The sequence below is a fragment of the Halyomorpha halys genome, unplaced genomic scaffold, assembly GCF_000696795.3.
Source record: "Halyomorpha halys isolate HHAL.00 unplaced genomic scaffold, Hhal_1.1 Scaffold354.1, whole genome shotgun sequence".
Taxonomy (NCBI): Eukaryota; Metazoa; Arthropoda; class Insecta; order Hemiptera; family Pentatomidae; genus Halyomorpha; species Halyomorpha halys.
Window position 1 is genome coordinate 895,252 of NW_027111517.1, and position 9,845 is coordinate 905,096.

General features: G+C 31.9%; 1 protein-coding gene across 10 annotated transcripts in view; it reads right to left on the minus strand.

Annotated features, from left to right (window-relative positions):
• The window catches only part of brp (bruchpilot), a 201,069-nt gene that overhangs the window by 105,781 nt on the left and 85,443 nt on the right, over window positions 1-9,845 (minus strand). The gene's annotated exons all lie outside the window — the stretch shown is intronic.

Genomic DNA, 9,845 nt, shown 5'->3' on the forward strand with positions numbered 1-9,845 from the left:
GTATGCTAAAATATATATGCATTGATTTAGTAAATAGAAGTATTATTTATAAAAATAAAAGTTTTTAACATGAAAGTAATTATATTAGATTAAAGTAATTAGTAAACAAATTAGATAGTATAATCACAGCCGTTTTTGTTACTTTTTAGGGTCCTACTTTGTAAATTATTAATTTTGGTACTTGTGAAGATAACTACTGGGTGATGAATTCTAGGGAGGTTGTAACATTTTATTTTTGTATTTTATACAAGTGTCACTCTTCTTATATACCACTGTGTGTGCGTGTGCGAGTGTGAGAGTATTACTTATGATGCCACAAATATTAATGTCGTTTTGTTTTAAAAAAAATATATTTGTAGAGCTCATTGTTGGAAAATAATGAAAACATGTGAATAGATTTTGATATAGCAACTTTGAACTATTTCGAAGTGGTTGCAAAAGAAAAATAAATGGACAATACGATGTACTTTCATTGTCGATTACTTTCTACTTCGTTAACAATGTGACCGGCTTGTAAAATCCAAAATGATAAAGATATAAGCCAACGTGAAATTGATAAGTTAAGGTTTAATGAGTTCATATGTAAACATTTTTACAAAGGAAGGCTTTAAAAATTTTAGTTTAAGGTTAAACTATTGTTAAGGCCGCTCATTCAGTAATTTTATTTTTGTAAATATTTTAGTTTCAATATAAAAATGTAAATTTTAATGGTGAGCATTCTTTTAAGTCAGAGAATCAATGTTAAAAAGTTAAGAGGATTATGTTGTTTGAGTTCGGCTTAGCTGTTATTGTTTGGCGTATTGTAATATTGTAGTCAGTAGGCTTGTAACTGCTTTCCCTTAAGTTGTTTGACGTACATCAACCGTACCCATTGTTACAACGCTTCTGGAACATCTCTAGGACTCTGAAATCTAAGAATAGAATTCATATCCTAGTTAGGCCAAAGGGTCTTCACCAGTATCTTGTGGCTTTATAAATAAATTCCTTTAATTATATTGATGTTTGAATAAATAGTTTAAATGTTATAACGAACAGCAATAAAAAAGTAACTCTGACAAGGGAATAAACCCTCTGGGACAATGCCCACGATTTCATTTTTTTACAAGAACACTTTCCAGCCATTTTTACCCTTTTATGGCTCCATATGTTAAAGTTGTTAATGCCCATGAATAAAATTAGGTAGGCGTCACATGCCCTATAATGTGCAACATAACACTCTGTCATAGCGTTGGCTCTATTCCAAATTCCTGGAAACGTTTCACTACCAACAACCACCTCCTCCTGTTCTATATAAACTAATCCCGCAATCCCTTTCTGCACATAAATATCTCGTTATGTAAGAGACAAGAGTATTCTATTTGCAAGATTATAGAGAGGAGTCGAATAGAGTTGTCGAAGGTAACTCTAGGAGATAAATTATATATATTTGTTTGTAAATAACAGTTGTACATATTATTATATAATTTCTATGTCTTCTCTCTTCATATAAGGTTTATCTTACTCCACAACTGAGGTTGCTATTCTGTAAATAACACTCGCTCGATGGAAAGATATACCCAGGTTATTTACTATTGAGTAAGTATTACGAGCTCATCTATATAAAACATTCTTTCATGAATAATACTAAAAGTTGAATTTAGATATGATATATGTTCATTAATTTTAAGTCTTAAGTGTTTAACAATTTGTTTTTCTTTTCTCGTCTTATAAAGTTTTTTTGTTCATTTTTCTTTTGTAATTAAAAAGAATATATTTTATTTTATATTTTTAATTGATGTTTTTTATGAGCATATATATTTTTCTATGCATATACTTGAAAAGGGTAATGTCTAGGGTGCAGTTTGTTGTCCTAAGGACCCACCAATAACTATGAATTCCCAAAAATGCAGAATATCGGAAGCCTCGTCCTGGAGAGTTCAAACTAAAGAGATATTTTTCATCAGATAATTATTTTTGTGAAACGACAACCGGCTAGGCGTTTTGCGCATGAGCTAGTTTCTGATGGTTATGGCTCCATACCATACCATCTCCATATTCATTTTCTTGAAGAAAATAGTGTTATTTTAAACAGAAAATCAATCGAGATTTCATGCAGACGGCACCAAATATTGAACTAATGCTGCAGTGGATATGTTGTTGTTTACTTAGTTCAGTGCTTAGACAATTTTGCACAGTAGTTCCTAACTCAAAAAGTTCTGAGAACCATTAAGCACATGGTTCAATTCATGTGTGGTCCACTTCCACTTCCACTTCTGACTTGGTGCAAAAGTGGATTTTGAGTTATTTTCATTGTGCATTTACATGTTGAAACCTTTCAGCTAAAACCCAAACATACGAAAAATAATTTATAAAATAGTTATAACAATAAATTAAAAATAAAAATGTGTTACCGTACCCTCCTGCGGTCTACTCTAAGGCTTCCGTGGCCAACTTGCGGTCCGTAGACCACCAGTTGGCGAACATTGGTTAAGAAAATGGCTCGGTTATCTTGTCTTTCCCAATCTTCAAACCTAGCCAGCTGTCTTCATGAACGTTACAGCTTCCTTCGGAGCTGGTGCATGCCCATTCCAGAGACAAGGTCAAGGTCACGCAGACATTCTTTTATATTTTCATCTTCTATTTTCTACGTATGATACGACATGATGCAATATTTTCACAAAATAATATCTGCATCAAAAAGATCCCGAACTGTCGGATCTATACCACGTACTTCTTAAACAAAACAACTGAATCGCTACACTAAACGTGCTCCACCACTGTCGATTTTCTTGGAAGTAGAACTTATAAATGTTATCAGGTTAACTTGCAATATATTAAAAAAAGGAACCATTGTTTCTTTTTAGTCTTATCAGGATAACAAAGTGAAGTTTAAGATTAAAACTCAAAATAATAGACGATGCTATTCACAAGAACACGACAGATTTACGAAAAATGAATTCAGCCGAAGTTTGAATTAGTCTATTTTGTTGATAAAAAATGATTTCTTTGGAACCATTTGGGTTTATTTTTGATTTAGAAAATGGGACGACTCATGTTTGTCACAGTTGAGGGTTTAATTTTATGAAGTCCCGTACATACCTACTGGTATACGTAGTGTAAGTATCAGCAAGTCGCTAAGCTGTTTCGCGACGTTTTTCTTAGCATGAAACTATATATATTGGTACGTAAATTTTGTATCAGTTTCATAGAAGGAAAAAATGTTTTAAAACAGACATGGAACCCACATAGTAGAATTATGAGACAAGACCTTAACCGACTATTTGGCAAGTTGCATGGACTACTAAAGAGAACTTTCATCATCAACCGATTTTGAACTGCGGGGAACAACTAAATTTTCAAATATAAAACGTATCCATGGCCTTCGAACAAGAGTCAATGAGTTATTTTATGTTACGAACAAGGCGTACACCTTGGCCTCAATATCTTATTTGTTCTTGATCTTAGGATATCCATTCTTTATTTTTCATCAGGAATTCCCTTATCATCGTAACCATTTAGTACAGTCCCTTTAAACACCTCTACACTACTCCCCGAAGGTGAAATGGCAGTGGTCCAAAGACCAATTGTGAATAATTGTATTGGAGTTTCGGCAATGACCATTTCGGGAGATTCGTTTGTTGACCCGAGCGGCTGTTTTTATTTATTTCTATTCTTTTATGTTTTTTAAGGTAAAAATAGTATTAACAATAATAAAACCGTTTAATAAAACTTCATCAAATGTATTCCCTTTAAAATGCCTTGGCTACGAATCCATGCTGTTTCAAATAAAACCATATTAAAGAGAACTTTTAACAGTTCTGGAAATATTAAAAAATTGATTTATTCCCTTTTATATAAAATAGATAATACTTCGGCAAAATAAGATTTCGTCCAATGATCTCAAAATAGAAAAAGTATTTCTGGATCAGTTAATGATGCAGCCTTATTTTCAAGTAATGACTCGGGACGGAGATAGATTTCCATTTAATAATTAATCATTAGTAATGATCGACCTGTTGATGTTTTGTTTTTCAATTAGCATAACAATAAATAACATGCAACTCTAGTAATTCCTTCATAATTTATGTCAAGGTCAATCACATAAAAGATTCCAAATTATTAAAGAAAGTATTACCAATGCTAAAACAATTAATGCTATAATTGAAGGGGCTTTTGGCTTACAATGCGTTAATGTAACTGTTGCTTCACAGAACTCCATCATGTTAAAATATTTTACAGAGTGTTTACATTTCTCAAAATAAACAAATAAAACTGTACCACTACAGTAGATGAAGCGTCTTGGGTTTAGAATTTGGGAAAGACGTACTCTTTTCCGACCCAGAGTTATCGTAAAAGATTATAAAGGTTCCCACTTAATACTGACTGTATGTACCCCAAGAAGCTCTCCCGAACCCGAGTCGATATCAATGGATATTCATAATCGAAGCTCTATCCGTCCAAATGGAGCGATGCCACTCCATTATGGTTGTGTAAGTAAAAAAAAAAATAGATGTGAATGAAATGAACTGAAAGGATTATTTGGTTATCCAGTCATTTTGATATCCACCAGTTCGGTCACTAAGGAAGGTAACGCTTTGTGGAAAAACCAATCGGAGCGAGCGCAAGCTATCACTCCAGTCGCCTAGTTCAGAGGTTCCCCTCAAATTTTCTTCGCCACGGCACCCTTGTCGGGATAAAAAAATATATATATCGCGCCACCCTTGTCCTACAAAACATTTCGCAACGCCCTTGATGAGTGATTTGCGTATGATGGGGCCTTGGTACAAGCATTTCTCATTCTGTCATCGCCCACTAATATAAATTGATATCTTGTACTCAACAGATAGTATCCATACTATCAAAAACCTCAAAAAATCCAGCCATTTGAACATTCATCTGTAACTAATTTTAAAAATTAATTTCTTTCACACTTTACTCATAAACACATTCTAGTGGTTATAAAACTCTTACTAATGAACTAATTAATTTAATAAAGTAAAGAATTAGGTTTTTTTTCTTATTTGTTCGCCCATAACGCCTGCCTGCATCCTAGCGGAAAAAGTCATGGTATAAGAAATTAAACAACATTAAATTCTGTGTCGAATTAGTACCATAAGCTATTAATTCACTTAAGAGCACAAAAAAAAAAAAATAAATAAATAAATAAACGAATTGAGCTATAGTACTCTATACATGAATCCAAACACCACAGGAACGCATTTTTTGCAGTCCTAAAAGGGTTACTAAGCAGTTAACTAATTTGATATAGTAACGAATTAAAAAATTCAAATATTTTTTACGTTTTTTCGCCTGGAAATCCTAAACGGTGGATTCATGGTGAAGAAGGTATGATAAAAATAATAAAATTGTACGTCGAATGAGTACTATAACATAAGAATTTGGTTGGAAACCAGGTGAAAAGGTCGTATATAGAATATAATAGACTAACTATTGAAGTGCTAGGAGCACTCTACCAAATTATTACGTTACTGCGCTCAATGACATTCAACGCAAAATGTTCTTTAATTTATTTTACTATCCATTTCTCACTAGGACCCACAGTTTAGGATTTGTCGCAGACAAAGCAAAAGAAAGGTGCAAAATTTCTGATTAGATACCTAATCAAACTAATTAGCTGCTTAATATCCATTTTAAGACCGCGATAAATGCTTTTCCTTAGTAAGTTTGGATTTATTTATAGTACTAAACATTTTTGGGTAAAATTTGAAACAAAATTCCGTTTTTTAGATTATGAGGGTTTACCGTTTACGACATACTACTTGACCGAATTAATAGGTTATGGTTCTGTTTGAATTTCTTATAACTTTTTCGCTAGAATGCACTGTATAGCCCCAATTCGTTAATTTATTAAATTAATTCACAGATATATGTTCTTTGGGCTGGATTGTGTGCATTGGGTCCCTGATAGGGATGCGACATCGATGTCGATGTTTTGAAAACATCGATGTTTTACCCAAAACCTCGATGTTTTTAACATCGATGTTTTTAAGTCGATGTTTTCTAAACAACGATGTTTTGTCCCAATTTTTCATTTTTTTTTTCAAAAGTAACTAAATGAAAACCAAAAATTTTCAGTATTTAAATATATTCTTATCAAAAATATGGTCGAATAAAAAAGTACCTCCAACCTTCAAGCTATCGACATGATAGAGATAAATTACAACTAGAAAAACGACGATGTTTTAAAATATCATTGCATACAAATCTTTGCCAAAAAACATCGATGTTTTTGAACAACCATTTCAGTAATTCAAGGTCTGTTTCAACGACGACGTATAGTCCCGCCAGTCGGAAGTGGTTTTTGCAAAAAAAAAAATGCACCATTGATAAAAAAAAACATCGATGTTTTGAAATATCAATGTTCAATATCAAAATAATGTTGCTTACGATACATTACCCAGAATACATCGATGTTTATGAGCAACTATTTCAGAAACATAAGGTCTGTTCCAACGATCCCGCATTCGACGGCCTGTAAGAAGTGATTTTGAAACAATGAATCCGACAACGACTAATAAAATATCGTTGCTTACAATACATTACTCAAAATACATCGATGTTTTTGAACAACTATTTCAGAAACATAAGGTCTGGTCCAACGATCCCGCGTCCTACGGCCAGTAAGAAGTGCTTTTTGAAATAATAAATACGACATCGACTATAAGAAACATCGATGTTTTAAAATATCGTTCCTTACAATACATTACCCAAAATACATCGATGTTTTTGAACAACTATTTCAGAAACATAAGGTCTGTTCCAACGATCCCGTGTCCTACGGCATGTAAGAAGTGCTTTTTGAAATAAAAAATCCGACATCGACTACAAAAAACATCAATGTTTTTAAAATATCGTTGCTTACAATACATTAACCAAAATATATCGATGTTTTTGAACAACTATTTAAGAAACATGAGGTATGTTCCAACGATCCCGCGTCCTACGGCCTGTAAGATCTTTTTGAAACAAAAAATCCGACAATGACTAAAAAAACATCGATGTATTTTGAGTAATGTATTGTAAGCAACGATATTTTAAAACTTTGATGTTTTTTAGTCGTTGTCGGATTCTTTGTTTCAAAAAGCACTTCTTACAGGCCGTAGAATGCAGGATCGTTGGAACAGACCTTATGTTTCTGAAATAGTTGTTCAAAAACATCGATGTATTTTGAGGAAGGTATTGTAAGCAACGATATTTTAAAAACATCGATGTTTTTTGTAGTCGATGTCGTTTTCTTTGCTTCATAAAGCAATACTTGCAGGCAGTAAGACGCGGGATCGTTGGAACAGACCTTATGTTTCTGAAATAGTATTGAACATCGATGTTTTTTTATCGATGTCGCATCTCTAAGTCCCTGAAATACAATGAGATAACATCAGTCGCATAATTAGTTACACAACATCGCTTCTTTTTTGGTTTGAATTTTGTATAGAAATATTTTATTTTTCTGGTGATGAAATATTGTTTTAAATGTAGGTATTAAAAATAATATATAAAGTATTATTAAAATTAATGTTTATTGTATTATACAACGATATTATTTACTGATCATTATTTTATTAAAAAGGTAAATAATGTTGCCTCTACTTATTAGAAATTATTGGAAAATATTCCCAAGAAAAAGACATACTGTGCATTTGGTAAGCCTATAATCCTTGTTAGGATATATTATATTATAAAGGTAGCAGTGAATATATTTTTGTTAAAACTTTGTATTGTCTGTTAACACATATAATTATTTTAGCTCAAAAGTGTGTTATTTCCTCTAACCTTTTACTAATTTTAAGGTTAATTAAATCTTAAAAGGTTATGGGCCCAGATTATTATTGTTTCTAACTTCCTTTTAAAGCGCGTTTACGCGAAGTACAGTATCGGTGTTACAGAAAAACAATGTTGGGCGGAACTATATACTATAAACTACTCTGTACACGTTGGAACTAATTTCAACAACTGGTTGCTAAGAATTTCATCAATCCTTGGACTAGAACAATTCAAAGAGGTATTGGAAGTTGAACCAACGCCAAACTCCGCTCAGAAGAGATTTTTGATCACAAATGCAAAAGCTAAGGCCATTGTTATATGGGGAATCTCCGATAAACATTTCGACCTTACTCTTTGAAGAAGATTAATATCTTTAAAGTATTCCCTTCAAGACCATTTCGTGAATTTTGACTCTATTATTAGTTTGCTAAGTGAACAAGACTCAACCATGAGTGGAACTGACAGTGGATGTCATCTCCTGTTAACTCTACCACAGGAGTTCCGCTATAACACACTCGGCTAGGAACGGTCCTTTGAAAACGGAACTGAATCTATGAACATTTTAGGTGCCGTCGGAATCTGAAAATCGTACCTGAAATTAAAAACGCTCTGACGTTTAACACTGGCTTTGTTTTCTTATGAGTTTTCTGTAAAATGGAACAAAAAGTGTATTTCAACCGGCTCGGAAAACCCTAGATATAAGAAACTACGGGATTTAACACAGCAATTAAATGTAATTTAACTGTTCTAGAAATTAGAATTTATTTTTATCTAGGGTCAAATCAGCAGAAATATTTGTCTGCTTAATTTAAATTTAAAAAAAAAATTTAAGTAATATTTTTAATTTTTTAAAAAATTGTATACCCAGTGTCAATCTGAGTAAAACTATCAGACAATATTTTTTTTTTAAACTACCTCCATATTCACTAATCAAACCTTGTACTCCTTATAAAGTAATATAAAAATTGTCAGCATCCTGACCGTAAGAAATACCCGTTACTGCGTTTTTGCACTGAGAATAATTCAAAAACACTGTATAGACAAACAATTTAAGAAATAATAATAAAAATTAATAATATAGTAAAAAATAAAAATACACAAAAATAATATGTTAATTTAAATATGATTGAGAGAAATAAAATTTTATTCCAGTAAAAGATATTTATTTAATACTAGCACTGAAGCAAAAAAAGAAGGTATAAAAATAACGTATTTTTAATCATTTCTTTTCTCGTTCCTATGCGAGCTTATAATTAACTCGTGAATTTTGCATATTGCGGTATTTCACAGACACATACAGAAATATGAAATGAGTGAATATTCTGCCAGAGGTGCAATGTGGGTCAAACACATATCTAACATATTTTAAATGTCAATGCATGTTGGTATATATGTACCAAGGTACAAGAAGTATGCTATAAACTAGTAAAATAACATAAAATTTTCCTCTACCTAGAAGTAAGTGTAAATTAATATTTATCAACGGATTCTTTTTTTTTTTTTTTTTTTTTTTTTAAATTTTTAAGAAATACGATGGTATAATTTTGAACGTTCTTTGAGGGTCTGTAGCCCTTAATATGGCAGATTTTTTTAGGAATTTATCCGTAACTCCTTACGTTTTACAAGTAGATGAAATATCACTACAAACTACTTACTAGTGAATTTGAGAGCCCTAATGTTTAAGTAAAATTATCCCTGAGATACAGTTTTTCCAAAACCAATATTTTTGTTAAAAAAACAAAAAAAAACGAGAAAAAATTATTTTGTCAATTAATTTTGGCAACTATCAGAAAACTACCACTATTAGGAAAATAAACATCATAGATCTAAAAATATACCGCGGTCATTTTGAACAATCTTCCATATTACGTCTACTCACTCTCAGGAAGAGGTGGACTTTTTACTATCGTCTTTTGCAGTTTACATGTTCATGAATGAACAGTTTTGCTTCAGAATTCATTAAAAGAAATTGGTTTACAATTGCTTCTAGGTTAACTCTAAATTTTACTGGACTACTTGATAAAAACGTGCATGCCAAAATAAACTAGAAAATCAAAACCCACCATGAAGTTGTTTATAATTAT